Source organism: Accipiter gentilis, chromosome 19, assembly GCF_929443795.1.
Source record: "Accipiter gentilis chromosome 19, bAccGen1.1, whole genome shotgun sequence".
NCBI classification, from domain to species: domain Eukaryota; kingdom Metazoa; phylum Chordata; class Aves; order Accipitriformes; family Accipitridae; genus Astur; species Astur gentilis.
The window spans coordinates 4,643,309-4,659,200 of record NC_064898.1 but is presented as its reverse complement, the minus strand read 5'-3'; positions in this window follow the sequence as shown (position 1 = coordinate 4,659,200).

The following is a 15,892-nucleotide window of genomic DNA, read 5'->3' as shown; positions in this document are numbered from 1 at the left end:
TCAGTGGGAGGATCTTCTTTCCTGCTTTGGCCAGAGCAACACTCTCATGTTTCATGGTTTATTCCATGCCTTTTTTCTCTGGTTGTGCACTGATGAATTCAGTACTAGTTAAGGGACCCAGGAATCAAAGGAGATGCATCAAACAAAGCTGATACAACAAGAGCTGGGCCAAGAGGTCACCTTTGAGTCGGACAGTGGATTTTAAAGTCCTCTTGGCCAAATTTTATTCCTGCAATGCTGAAAACAAGGAGAGATGTGACTGCCAAGAATGGAGTGGCTGCAGACTTAAGACAGTGAAACGGCAAGGAGAAGGGTGCTCTATGCGTTTTCGTAATTTTGTTATAAATCTGAAGAGACGCCTTGGAATGTGCTTGGCCAAAGCTGTGGGAGGTGGTGGTGTAATACAAGGCTTTTTGTGCTCATTTACAGCCAATTTTTATCTGAAGCTACCACCCTCAATCCCACCCTTTTCTCTGTAATCTTTTCTTAAAATAACCAGAGCTAACATCCTGTTAGTGCTTTGGGTTAGTCCCATTCTTAGCAAAGTTGTTCTTTCACCTGCTAATACGCTTGGGCTAGTTTTCTCATTCATCTTCTCCCTCTTTTTTTTTTTCTTTTTCCCATTAGGACTTCATGGGTGTAGCGGACTTCCTTCAGAATCTTGTGTTTATTTGGGGGGAAGCAGGCCATGATTTTACTGGAAATTATTAGTATAATTCATGTGGTTTGTGCTCTATGAAAGTGCCAGAGATGAAAAAGACTTTTGTACTTTCTGCTCTTGAAAGATCATTGCATTGTTTCTGGCAAAGTCATTTAGCATTTTCCAAGCTGTGAAATGATATCACTCACAGGCAAAACACAGAAAAGGCTACATCCAGACATGCCAGAGGATACTGAGAAATGCTAAGACAATTTTCTAGGGAAAACCACAGTGTCTGTGGCATATGTTGTCCTTTTGGCTCTGTACATTTATTAAAAATTGAGGAATAGGCTGGATTCAAATGGACTTTCCATATGTTAGAGAACAGGTGGGTTAGTTTTCATTTTCAGGGAATTTTGGTGGGTTTTTAAGTGAAAATTGAATAGCATATTTAAAACCAGTAAAAAATAAATCCTCAGAAATAAAGTATTCAAGACCTACAAACCATACAGCTATATAGTCTTACCATAGTTGACCACAGTCTTACTGTTGACATCCTGTAAATCATGTTACACTTAGCAGATTCATCACATCTCATATGCACAGCAAGAAACTCCAGCTGATCACCTCCTGGACTCCATTCTTCTGTAGCTAAGCCTGTAAGTAGCTCACTCGTTGGCAGGACAGGACCAGACTTTTTTCCCCCTGCACCAAGTACCAATGGTTCCTGACAAGCCATGCCCCATGGGAGAAGGAGCCTCACCCCAGAAGGACCCTCATCACAATCTGTTGCAGGACTCACCTTGTCACACTCTTCTTCTGTGTGCTGGAGGCAAAGACACCGGAGAAAGGCCATGTGACCTCTCCTGGGAACATGTCAGAGTCTTGATTTATGGGTAAGTGGATAAAACATTCATTTTACAACCTGAAGAGACACGTCTGACTCTGCTGAAGTCAATGTAAAGTACCCACTGAGTGATTTTCAACCTGAATTTCCACCTCAAATTATATGCTGGGATTTGTCCGTTCCACTTGGCCAGGCCTTTGTCCTGCTTCTTGTTAGTGGAAACCATCTTCCTCCAGGGCTGGGGAAGAATTAAATCCTATAGTATCTTTTCCTAAGCAAACAAGAGCAAATATAATGCCTATGATTTATTTAAATTCAAGGGGAGCCAAAAGCTGTCAGGTTTTGGGGTGTTTTTCCTTTGTAAATAGTAGTAGGGCCAGGCAAGAAACATCCCAAAGTTCAGCCTTAGAGATAAAGCATTTCTCTTGTGAGGGTCAGCCCTGTGATTCAAAATATTGGTTCAAGTCACCCTCACATAGGTCTGTGGATGTTCATTATCACACACACAAAAATACATTAATGAATGAACTACAGGTGAAAGGGAGATTGTAAATATTTTTTTGTTGTTGCTATATATCTCAAGACCCAAATCAATGTCAGCCCAGAATTATGCGCAGGAAGAATTTTGAGTTGGCCAAAACTGTGAAAACCCAGGAGGAACAAAATTATTCAAATCACAGAATTCCTTCCAGGTCCTGTTTGCCTCCTCATCTACAGTGGTACCCTGACAAATTTCAACTGAATTTGGAGAAAAAACAGTTTCATTCCCTTGCTCTCAGCTGACAGGCTACATCCAAGTCCTGTAGTTTTCCCACTCCCTCTCCACAGGTGAAACTCTCAGCTGGGAAACTAGAAGCAAGGGGAAAGGGTGCTTTGTGGTTTACAGTATGCACCAGTGTTTACAGTGTGCGTGTGTGTGTGAAGGTTCCACAGGTGTTGACTGTGTGTTCTTTGCATTCCTGGACCAAATGACACCGGTGATCGAGGAGTTTTTTCTTGTAACTGGGAGGGACTGAAGCCCGTGACGCATGTGATTTCTTACACTTTTAGTTTCCTGTCTTGTTCCTTGCTTCTTGTAACACCTTTTTCTTATGCCTTGACAAACTCTGGCATGCCCTGGTCTTACACAACCAAAATGCTGCAAAAACTCCCCCTTCCTAGCAAGGAATACTGACCTCATGATTCTCTCTTTGCAGCCCTTCACTATTTCTCTTTGTAACTTGTACCAAATTGCACCTGCTGGTCTGCACTGCACAAGGCTTTGCAGGGCCTCATATCCCCTTTGGTATGTACAGATTGATTTCCACCTCTGATCCACCACGGGGCCACACAACTGTGGCTAAGTCTCTTGGTGCTGTAGCAATAAAAATAACAAGCACTGTTCCCGGCTAGTAAGTCCCTTTCTTCATAGGATGAAGACAAATCAATAGAACCAAAGGATCCCAGTCAAATCAATAGAACTGTCATTGGAAACTCCAAGCTTTTCACTTTTCAATGTCTCCCCACTTTGATCTAAGCAAGTTTTATCAAAGCAATCCATTAAAAGAAATACCAAAATAAAACTGATCCCAAGATGGATCCTGAAGGAACTGCAGTAGAACTTTCCTCCAGGTCGGTAGTCCTCTTTCAACACAGTCAATGTCATCTCCCTTCTCATTAGTTTCTTACTGCCTCTCACCTTCCTTGCCATTTAGTTCATGTACTAACCCTTTCTTCACTTCAGCCAGTTTGCAAGGCAGCACTGTATCATTTACTTTACTTCAGTCCAAATAGATTAGATATGCTGCATTTCTCTTGTCTAGAAAGTTATTTGCTTTAATCAAATAGACCAAATGGTCTCCTTCTGTGATCTCATTTGCCTTTGTGTTCCATTTTTCATTTAAATCCATACCTTTGTATAGTTTTACTTCAAAAGGTATCTTAAGACCTTGTGTACTACTAAAATCAGAGTCTCATGACTGCTACTCCTCTGGTTGTGTAGTACCATCCTTAATTTAAAAAAAACCTGTAACGAAAATCTTTACTTCCAGATTTTCAATTACATGCTCACATCTTTTCACAGCTCTGGGATGGAGATAATCTGCTAGCGTCCATTAAAATCTGTAGGTTCTCTTCTAACAGTTTCATAGTCAAGTGAGTGCATCCCTGCTCCCAACAGCAATGCTGATTTGCCCTTCTCAATATCATTGCTGGAACTGCTGTCCAGTTATTTAGGACAAAATCTAAAGAAAGACTTGGCATCCTAACATGCAACTTCAGTTGAGTAGAGGCATTCTGAGCAGTGGTCCTAATCCTCTTCCAAACTCACGGAGGCTGATTAACTCAGATGCCATCTGATCAAATGACCCCCACCTTTCCATTAGTACTGAAGACCTAGTTACACCAGGAGCACTTGGAGAACTAATAAAAAGTGTGAGCACTGGGGGCAGATGGTGCTGGCAGGGCTTTTTAAAGCAGCAACTGAACCCCAAGAATCCCTCTGCCAATCTGACCACCCTTGTGACAGAGAAAGTGCCGTGTTGCTTCTCTCTTACTCTCCTTTTCCACACAGGATTCTTGTGTTCCTCTGAACCTAGGGGCTCTGCTTAAATGGGTGGATATAAAGTGCCATGCATCCTGCTGTCTAGAGAACTCTCCCAGCAAGCCAGACAAGAGGACGTTAAGTTGAGAAGGGTCTAAGATTAGGTTATATGCAAGAAACCTTGAATATACTATGCAGGAGATTCCTACCACTTTAAGGAAAAAAAGCATCCAGTCGTTAATGGCCCCTGACAGTACATGACTGAGGGCATCCAAGATGTCTTGGATATTTTTAATAGGGCCTGTAGTGATAGGACAAGGGGTAATGGTTTTAAACTAGATTCAGACTGGATGTAAGGAAGACATTTTTTACGATGAGGGTGGTGAAACACCAGAAGAGGTTGCCCAGAGAGGTGGTAGATGCCCCAACCATAGAAACATTCAAGATCAGGTTGGACGGGGCTCTAAGCAACCTGATCTAGTTGATGATTTCCCTGTTCATTGCACGGAGGTTGGACAAGATGACCTTTAAAGTTCCCTTCCAACCCAAACCATTCTATGATTCTATCTCGGTAATATCTCAGTCATTTAGATCATCCCAATCTCAGAGGCTAGACTTATGCTACTAAATAAGATGGGTTGTGTCCTGTTCCCTGCCCTTGAGGGCAAGCTGCACAGCACAACTTGCATCCACACAGCAAAACCCTCTTCTCCAAAACAAGTCCAAAGCAAGGTGCCAGCTCCAAACTGCCCACTGGGAAGAGCAATCCCATGCTGTCCCATGAACTGTACCCAGGCATTGTCTGGGAGTCGGCTCTCTTGCACAGACCATACCTGTAGCAGGAACTATTAAACAGCATGGGCAATCACGGACTGGTACACCACCCTGGACCCTTACCACATTTTATTTACTAACACAGGTGTAGCCAGAGAGGCTGAAGCTTTGTTACAGACCTAGAACCAGACAACCCAGAGTTTTGGACAGGTGTCTTTAGCATTTCCTTACGAGCAGCTCAGACCCCACACCGGTTGTGGTAGATTTTAGTCCTGGGAATGTAACTTTCTCTCATTTACTATACAAAGGAATAAGACATCTTCCTCAGCATTGTGAATTTTGTTCCCAGAGCCAAATTAACTTCCTGGCATTACAGCCCTGCATACCCTCTTGGGTCTGGCCCTTGATCTAAGTGTGATCCAAATACTGTGTTTGATCTCAGCCTCCTACTCTGTACACAGCAGCCCTACTTCCTCCTTTTTTAATTGTTTCTATTTATACAGTTACCCAACCTTTCAGCACTTATCTTCACAGATCTTTGCAAGGTCTAACTCAGCTTGAGTTTTGGCACTTGGTGCTGAATTCCTATGTTTTCTGACCTTCAAAACATAGCTGCCTAGATCGACTGACCTCTTTATCCGTTCCCATAAACTGTTTACACCTAGCATCCTTCCTTGTGCAGTCATTCATCCAGGTAACTCTGGAGAACTTCCTCATTCATTTTTCTCTTGTTTAGCATGCAAATTCCAGAAAGATTTTCTTCCTCTGATGTAAACTCTTATACTCCTTCATATGCAACCCCTGAGCTTGTCAAACCGGTTAATTCCACTCACTGCTTTTCTTAAATTTCTTGAAATTTTCCCTGTGGAAAAAAACCCCACCCAAACCACAAAGTAGAAAGATATTTTTTATCCTTTTTCCTATTCCATTTTAATGCTATGAACACTCTGATCCAAAATTATTTACTGTAACTAGTTCTTCTATAATATGTTCACTACTAAAACTACATCCAAAGTACATCCCCTTTTGCTTGTAGGGATAAGCAAGTGTATTATCACATGTCTTTATTCTTGAGTTTGCAGCTAGAACATTGAACCCTTGCGTATTAACAATTCACAGTAATATTTATTCTTGACATTAAAGAGTCATTAAAGGTCTAGGGTTTTATAAAAGAGGCCTCTAACACCATCTCATTTTTCCCCTTCACCATCCTTTCCCAGAGGGTTTTGACTCAACTCATTCTGTTTTCTTCCTGCTTTGTCTCAGTTTTCTTTATCGTCACTGTATCATCATTCAGTAATGATCAAGAAGACAAATCCAATGGAGGGGATCATTAGGAAAGGAAGAGAGAGAAGTACAGAAAGCATTGCTATTACTCTGTTTTGCTCATGTCTTGAGAACTGTGCCCACATCTCAAAAAGAAGATACCAGAACCTAAAAGGTTCAGAGAAGGGCAGGATGGACATTAAAGATATGGAATGATTTACATGTAAGGAGTGGCTAAGTAGGCTTGAATTGTTCAGCTTCAGAAAGAGATGACTGATTTCAGAAGATATGCTAACAGAGCTGTGAAATGATGAGTGGGAAAGGTGGATCCCATGAGTCAATAGAGAGGGTGTTTGCTTCCCTTGCAGAATAAGAACCAGGAGATGTCAAATGACACTAAGACAGCTTCGAAATTAAGAAGCAGGAGCGGCCCTTCTCACGGTGCCTGGTGGGTCTGTGGAGCCCTTCAGCAAACAGTGCCCAAGATGCAAAATGTGTATAGGGGCATGGGACAAGTGCTTGGAAGAGGAATCTCTCAGAGCTATAGATAAATTGTGTCAGGCTTGAGAAATCCCCTGAACTGAAGAGATGGAAATTGGGAGAGTACTCCCAGGGCAGTACAGCAAATATGTGTGTGTGTGTGTGTGTGTGTGTGTGTATACTTGAACTGCTCTTACTTTTCACTATGCAACTCCTCATAGCTGCTGCTGGAAGCAGGGTACTTTGGAAGACAAAGTCTTCTCAGTCTGAGCCAGCATAGGTGTTTTTATGGGGCATATTCTTCCATACTCAAATCTTGTTTCTATGGTCCTGTTATCCTGCTAATATACATCCCTCCACCCTCTTCTGCTGCTTCTCTTTTTTCCAGCTCAATCCTTGCAGTTATACACCAATTTGGTTATTTCTGCCTTCCTACCTGATTTAATACAGCCCCTTCTTGAACAGGACACTTCGATGGCAGGGCTCCACGCGCACCCTCTGTCCAGCAGGAACTAGTGGCCTTGCTTAATTTCCACATCTCTCCTGCTAACCCAGGCAGCCTGTGACAAGCCAGACTCCTACTGTCCCTCTGCGACTGGTCTCTGTGATGGTTTCTGGGTTATGTGGCCGAGGTCTGTGGAAAAAAAAAAAAAAAAAAAAAAAAAAAGAAGCCGTGATAAGCCAAATTCCTACTGTCCCTCTGTGACTGGTCTCTGTGATGGTTTCTGGGTATGTGACCGAGGTCTGTGGGGAAAAAAAGCCAGGAAAGCCACAGCCCAAGCGAGGAGACTGTGACCGTGACCGCGGCTGCTGTTCTAAGCACAATGCAAATTATTAGACAGCCACGAACCGGGTCGCGACTGGACCATGTCGCGATCACGGGCGTGTTTCCACCCCGCCTTGAACCGCCGAGAATTTCTGAGGCGGGAACCGGCAGCCGCTCCCCGCAGGCCCGGCCCGCCTGCGGCCCAGCCCGCGGCCCGGAGCACCGGGCTGCCGCCCGCCGCGGTCCCCGGGCAGAGGCTCCGTCCTGGGGCGCCCCCGTGCGGCCCGCCGGGGATTTGCCGCCTGCCTCCGGCGGGGCCGGGCCTGAGTCGCGGCCTTAGCTTGGCGGGCTCCTGCCTTCCCCGCGGCGGGGAGGGCCGGGCGGGCCGGGGCCGGGGCCGGGGAGAGGCAGACGAGTTCAGTCCCCCCCGGGCTGACCCCCGGCTGCTCCGCGGGGCTCGGGCCTTGGCTAGCAGCGGGTGTCGGCTGGGGCTTCGCCTCGTCCTCACACCACACCCTGGGGGTGTCCGCATCTCCTGAGATCCCCAGCAGCTATGGAGGGCTCCTGTAACAGGAGTCACTGCTGTCTTTAAGGAGGACGGCCCCTTGGTTCCCTGGCTTGACCTTCACCCTCCCCCCCCCCCCCAAATGATCCTCTCCCCAAGGAGGAGCCAAGCCACAAAGGCATTGTCCCCCCACAAAGAGGTCCTACATCCCATGGTTTCAGTGGGATGTTGGTACCTAAATGTCTCTGTAGGTCTTAATTTCTTTCCACGTTCGCCAGCCGAGGTGGAATTTCCCGTTGGGCTGAGGGAGAGACTCCCTGACAAACCCCCTACGAACTCCCCTTTACTGATGTGAAAATAAAGCCAAGAGAAAACCCCAACCTCTACAGCTGTTGAGCACTTGCATTCGTTAGAGGTTGTGGTTCTAATTCTCAACCTGAAATGATGTCACACTCATGACGCAATGCAGTAAACCTGTGAGGGGAAAACCGTTCCCACCCAAAGCCGGTGAGACTAGGTGTTTTGGCTGGCTTAAACAAGGTGCAAACAGTTTTGAAAGGTGCTGGTGGGGCTACCGCAGTCTCCCAAGTCTTGGCCAAGTCGGATGCTGAGCAGGGAGGCTGCTGAGTCCTCTGAAGATCTCCAGTGTGGACAACACAGTGGGGCACCTGCTGAAATCAAACTGTCCCAAGGCTGGCTCCGGGTGTCATGGGAGCAGCCTCCCTGGATGTGGCCTTGAAGAATGCTCCTGAAAGAGGAGCATCCTCTTCCATATTCAAAGGTTCCCACTTCTGCCGTATTGCCTGCAAAAGAAGCTGTTACAGTAGCTTTTACTTGAACCTGTTTAGTTATACCAGAGGACACATGGACTTTGAAATTTGACATAGTCCGTCCTCTTCCCCACAAAAATTGCACACCATCTAGAAATATCCTTTTGCTTTTCCCATTGCTCCATGAGGAGTGGGGTCAGTGCTCTCCACAGCTCAGATTCCTGCCCCTTGCCGCGGACCTCGCACACGTAAGCCATATATTACTTGGGCTTACCAATTTGCAGTCTGTTCTTGGTTCCCAAACCTTTGTTCCTCTGAGCTCTTTCTTGGCCTCCATTCCCCTCCCTAGACCCTGCTGTCCTTCAGAAAACTGTTTCAATTTTCTGAAAAAGTAGATCCCTCCAGGTCCATGGCCTGGCCTAGCTCTAGCAAAAGACTTATGCCACTTCCCCTACCCTGAGAAGTGTCAGATTATCTCCTCTGACACCTCCAGCAAATCTTCCACCCATGATCTCAAATCTCATGGCTTTCTTCCTTGCTTCATCCTTCCTTCTAGCATCACCTTTAGGGCACCAAGGCATTCCTACAATTAAAATCCCTCCCCCAAAGAGCCTTACGTGGCCAGTACCTTTCCCTGTGTCTACAGATCTGCCATGCCTTGAACCAGGCACCTTCTGTTCTTGGTCAAAAACATGTCAGCTGGGCTTACCAGCTCACAACCTTCAACAGCCTAGACCTTCCCAGTCTTCCTGGTTATCTTAGTCCTTATCTGGGCAAAGCCACCTTGTATATGTCATGGCAGTCCCCATCACTGAAGGAGCATCACCCCTCCTTCTTCTTCAGTGTCTGCGGCGGTCTGGGCTCCCCAATAATCTACATCCCTTTCTACTTCTGCAGCTACACCACAGGCTGGATGCTGGGAGTCGCCCAGTTTTGGTTGACTGTCCACACTTCTTCCAGGGCTCAAGAAGTGGGGATCTCTGCTACTAGCTGTTGCACAAGGTCCCACATTTGCCTGGGTACAGCCACCAGCAGTGAATAGGGGTGCCCTCAGCATTGCTGGAGGCGACCCTGCTCCTGTTCCTTCTTGAGTCTTTAAAGATAAGCTCAAAAGCTTCAGATCAAATCCTCTCCTTCAGGTGGCTTGTTAAGCCTTTTCCCAGCCCTTCGGACCCAATCTTTCTTGTTCTGTATTCAATAACCCTGCCATGATGAGACAGTTCAGTCCTGTATCTTCTCCTCTGCTTTAAAGTCTCACAGCCCTTCTGGTGCAGGGTAAAGTGGCGCAGATCAGCTGTGGCCTGAAACCTGTTCCCTCCTTCCCTCAAGCTGCGCCATACCAAAGCAGTGAGAAGCAGATATGGACATCTTTCCCAGGCAGGAACATGCTCACTGCCCTTCCTGCAAAATCCGTGCCTTCTGCTTGCTCATGAGTTTCCCCCACTCCCTCCCCTCTGTCTCCGTCTCCTGCTCTGAGATAGTTACCTCCAACCAGGAAATCAAGAAGGAACATTTTATGCAGTCTTCAGGGAGAAAGTGCTACCCTTGCAGGAAACTTGAGGATGACAATGAACTTGCAGCATGGAATTATGTGCATGTGGTGATTTCTCTTTATGCTTTCCTAATGTGACCCATTCCTCTGCAGCATTAGGAGACTTTGGACGTTCTTAGTCATTTACTTCCCACTTCTAGGTTTCTAAGATGGCTTTATTTTGATGCAGAGTTCTTGGATGCAGTCCCCTGAGACGTCATGGTGGTTGGCTGTTGTTTATGGTTCTTTCCAGAGGAGTTCCTACATTCCACCCCAGCTGTGGTGCCATCTAGAAATCCCCCAGTCTTCCCCTCCCACTGATAGTGTTTAATACTTTTTTCCAGAGCACAATATCATCCTCCAGTCTCTCAGTAAACCACATTTGTCTTTCTGACAGCAGAGGCTGCTCTGATCTTTGCCCCGTCCTCTCGGGCCCTCGCTGTCTCTAAAATGGAGCAGCTTGGTGTTCACTGTCTCCAACTTCCCCCACTGCATTTCCTTTCTCAGCTTCTGGCAAAATTAAAGCCAGTCAGAAAATACCTAATCAGATTATGCACTGTTTTCACCCAAAACAAAGCTGGTTCTCCCAGTCTTTGGAAACCAAAGAAGCGTTATGTGAAAACACGTCTCCGTCACTGGGAAAGCCCGTGCCTGTGGGGGCCCAGAACCTGGCCCATGGCCTTGACATTGAGCAGGGTTCACCGAGTCTAAGACCCATCCCTGTCCCTCAGCAAGTGCTGGCCCTGTGATATTCGCTCACCATGGACCCACTGCATTTCTGCCCGATGACACAAGGACCGTGCATGTCCTGGGACTGCAGGAGCTTGTGATGGAGTTCGGAGCAGTGCACGTTGGTGACCATGCACAGCATGGACAGGAGGAGTACCAGGCTTCCATCCTTCCCCCCAGTTACTCGGTGTGGGGTGGCAGAGAATTGCTTGTAGAAGTCAAGAGTGGGTCCCACTGCCTGGAGAGGAGAGGAGAGGGGTGTCCGCTGTGACACCCTTTTCTCAGAAGTAATGAATTGATTCCTAGTAAGTTCAGTTCTATCAGAAATGGTAGCAATTTTCCTCCAAAAGAAGGAGAAGAGTTTGGCTCTTTGTCTGTCCCTGAGGAAGGGGATGTAGGACGTGCTGCCCTGGCAGAGGGAGCACCGTGGGTAGGCAGGTCCAGGAGATCTAGCTGGGAGACCAGCATCAGCTCTGGCTCTGGAGTGCCACGTCATGAAAATCAGAACAAGTCTGCAGCATTAGAGGAGCATTAATAGTCACAGAGAGCTGCCTTTTGCCCTTCAAGGGAGAGAGCCTGGCCAGGAGCACTGGAGCTGTTAATTGAGTCACAGAGCAGTCATTTGTACATTCAAATGGTAGAAAGCTAAATATGTTCTGCAATCAGTCCTAGCAAAGGACACTGATGGGGACACTCACCTTTCAAAGCCTGGTGTCCAGGCGCTCTGGGCTGCCTGACACATCTCCGCAAGCACATCTCTTTCTGCCCAGCTCTTGCCAGGCTCCCTTAGAGAGGCAGCTCCCCACGCCTTTTTTTCCCCAAGCCAAATGTAATAGCAAGTAACAATTGAGATGATCATAACACATAGCTTCCAGCATAAATAAACAACCTCACTGATTTAAAATGTCCTATTAATTTCTGAGGCTTGTGTGTTGGCACTTGTGCTGAAATATCTGCAGCCTGGACAAACCTATCCTCTGGCTCTGCCTACAGCTACATCAGCCAACCTACCGTTGCCCTTACAGCAGGACTTCAAGTGATTCCTTCAGTTTCTCCACCTGAATAAGATTTGCATCCCATTTTTTCAGTGTATGCATTGTGCAGCTTCCAGGTTTTGCCTGAGGAAGATGAGACCCACGTTTTCCCATAAATCTTTCTACCTAGTAGGACAAGCATATGCAGCTGTCTTCCATTACCGTCACTTTGCTTTAGCCTAATTGCTCCAGCTGGTGTCAGAGCAGCATGATCTCTTATACTGTGTTTTCCCAGGTCTTAGTACAGGAAAAAATGCAGAATGAAGGAGGCTTGTGTCAAGTTCTTAGCCCAAATGCAGCATCAGCTTTACCAGATAGCTGTTTGCTTGATGTGCTCTTTAAAAGACCTGTGAGGGCAGTCTGCATCCCTCCCTGCAGTCAGAGAAACAAAAGACGGTTGGTTGGCCTGATGAAACATCTGGGCTGCTGAATGCGACTTCAGCGGTGGTTGGAGAAAATAATATCTCCCAAACAGTGTGCTGAATGTGAGCAAACATGTGCTGGTTTTTTACGGCCTTGCCAGAGACTTGCTAATGCTGGAGTGTCAAGTGTAGAAAAATATCTGGCATCAAGTGTACCCTTATGAAAACATTCCCTTTGCATTCAGCGAAATCACTCCCTTCCAACATGTTTACAGGAATCTGTTGAAATCTCTCCATCAGCAGGAGATGATGGAGGTTTTTGTATGTTCCCCAGTTCTTACCTCTTGCTTCTTTCAGTCTCCTCCCTCTTTGGTGCCCATCCTTTCTGTCGAAATCCAGCAAGTAAGATTTCCCAAATTATAAAGAGATTCAGTTTCCTGCACATACACATTCCTGAATGTAACAGATTTGCATTCACTTTGGTACTTATCTGAGCTTGCATTTCACACCCTTCCTCGGTAAAGATTAGTTCATGTAGTCTCTAGGGTTTACTGCACATCTTGTGTTATCTACGGTGTCTCTTCCAGTGTTAATAAAACTGTTTCTGCCACCATGCTGATTTGGGCATCTGTATCCAATTTAAAATAAACAAATATCCAGTCTGGTTTGGGGCTGATCACCCATGTGTGCTCTGGAGCTGCTGGCAACCTCTGTCAATGCTGCAAAGCAATGGAGCCGCTGCAGGTTTTGCATCTCCTTCCAAATGACAAGCGTCATCTCTGTTTGTGGTGTCTGCCACTGAGCCTGCCGCTCCTTCAGCTATGTCTTTTCCTTGAATGGCTTCCCTCTTTCACTGGGGGTATTTTCCATTTTATTTCGCGTGTGGTACCACGTGGTGTTCAGTAACCACGCAGAGCTAAGACAGCTGACAGAGGCTGCTCCCTTCCCCGTTAGCCGATCATCAGCTTTTTAGCACTGTGTAGCAGGAGCCTCTGCACAGCGCGCAGCATGCCCTAAGTAGCTCTGGCAAGAGCTTCTAAAACACTGTTATTGCTGAGGAATGCCTAATCACGAGTCTCCTCTTATTATTATTCTCTGTGTGTTCCTGGGATTCCTTCCCCCTTTGCAGTAATAACATTTTTGCACCCTCCTGCCAGAGGGTGCTGGAGTGCAAGCTTTGATTTATTGGCGAGTGGAGGGGGGGGGGGGGGGGGGCGGTGCTGGGATTTTTTCCCAGAAAGTGCTGCACTTCCTCAGGCTAGTTTTCTAAAAGCTGACTAGAAGCACACTGCGGAGACCAGACCAGATGGGCAGCTTTTATTTAAACAAGAAAACGCTATATGGTGACAGTGGGGAAACAAACTCGGGAAGAGAATGAGAGAGTTCTCTGAACGGTCTCAGCAGGAACCCAGCTCTAACAATGCCTGCGAGGTCTGGGTGCTCCCACTGCCAGATACTGGCTCCAGAACAATTCATTTCAAGGCTGGGGGATGATTAGACCAAATGGAAAATAAGATTCAAGCAGTTTAGGCAAGGATCAGGCTGACAAACAACTCTCGGAACAGCTCTGTTCTGTCTTTGGTGGACCAAGGGCTGAAAATATGTTTTCCTTCAACCAGATGACTTTGAAAAATCAAAATCCTAGAATGCTGATGCTAGCAACTTGAATTAAAATTTCATTAGAGACAGGATTCTTTTTTTTCTCGGTGCAAGGTTGATTCTATTGAAGAAGCTTTCACGGCCCTGTGCACCCCAGCACAGCGTGGAGAATTCACCAGCAGGTTTCATGATTAAATGTTACAGGAATTATTTTTATTTTTTGCTGCGAGAGAGATCACTGGGTGTCAGAGAGGCCGTAGCTTGACACTGATTTGATGCCAGGGAAAGCAATTACAGCAGATACATGAGCCAAGAGCACCAAGAAGCAGCAGGAGACATTGCAGGGTCCAGCTAATCCCCTAGGCAACATCAACCATGTTATTACTTGATGCCAACAGTTAAAGAAATGTCAGCATTAACCTGCACCTGCAGCAGCTTTTCCAAACAAGCTAAAAGCAGTCTGCACTGACGGTAAGGCAAAACCAAACAACCTTTGTATGCATCTGGTGCAGCGGTAGCTGCCTTATTCCAATGGCTCAGGTGATAAAGGACAGAAGGGCCATTAGACATACATCTGCCTCCTGGGAGAAGAGAGGGTAAATCACTGGCATAGAGAGATTTCATACGGAGACAGGACAGTCTGTTCCAAGACTGTGATAGGGACAGATACTCCTGAGAAGATGTACAAATCTCTTCTGGCTCATTACAAGCCCTGCCCTGTTGGCAGGCAATTATATGTACCGAAGAGGTCCCCGCATCCAGGATCAGTATCCCGGGCACCAGGATGGTTTGAGATGGTGTCCACACAGGACGATGTCTGTTGAGTTAAAACCTTTTAAATACTGCTGCTGAGCTGTAATTTAAGTGAAGAACTAGGCATGACAGAGGCTTAATGAGAATCCCAGCTCAAGCTGAGAAGCTAAAGGCAAGCCATGGCTGGCCAACACACCCCGCACAGCTTCAGTTCCTGCAGAAGAGCTGCCTTACAGCACACAGCCCTATTCAGAGCTGTAATGTGATGTTTTGTTGTCGTAAGACTTAAAACAGTGATACCAATGCAAACAGCCATGCCTGGCACACTCAGTGACAGCCAGATTCTTCTCTTTGCTCCTTTCCCCACTTCCCACCCAGGAGATTTGGTAACAATTAGGAAAATTATCCTCTTCCTTTGTAGACTATTTACTATGGAAGCCTACCTGATACTCCTCAAAATGAACCCTGCACAGTGAAGCTCAGAAAAGGAGACAGGTCCATGGCATGGTCCCAGCTGGTGGATTGGTTGTGTGCCTCCTGGCTGGTGGGTGCTCTCATCGCAGTGGCAGAGCCCTCTGGGTATGTCTGACAACTTAGAGATCAGGAAAAGCTGGAACACAACCTCTAGCCCAGGCTAGCAGCCAGGCGTGCACTTGGCCCGGTAAACTCAGTGCCAACAAGATGCTAAACAAAAAGGCATTTGGTGGGTGTTATTGTCTAGATGCTTTGTGATCATCTGAGAAAAAATGCCATGACTGTTTCAAGAAGCCAGACTCACCCGGACATGAGCAGATGTGGATTCACAGGAGAAAGCACTCACCTCCATGTCCAGGAATCCCCTGGCAAGAGCCGGCTGAGGCCATCTGCAGGGCAGGTGGATCTGTCAGCACCATGGAGCTGAACTCCTACCTGGGTGTGACCAATTTACTGGAGAAAAAAAAGGTATGCCAGAATGGTTGGCACCTTGCAATCTTTGAATTGGTGTGCTTTGACTGGAGAGCAGAAATGGAAGTGAGGGTGGGCACAGGAGGAATTATGTTACGAGATGATCACGAGCTCTAGTTAGAACTCACCTATTCTCTGCCAGCACAAATGTGCTGTTGTCATGACTTGGCAGAGGAGATCTACTGAGAAAGAAGGACATAGTGAGACTGGGCTGATGGCATATGCCTCAGGAATGCTATCCCATGGAGAGAAAATACATCTGCCGATAAGAAAAGCAATTCTGGCGTTTGACTGGGCGTTTTAACTGCTTTTGAGATTTCACCACAGGCTTCTGTGTAGCTCTTACAGCTGACCACAAGCAGTTCTTCCC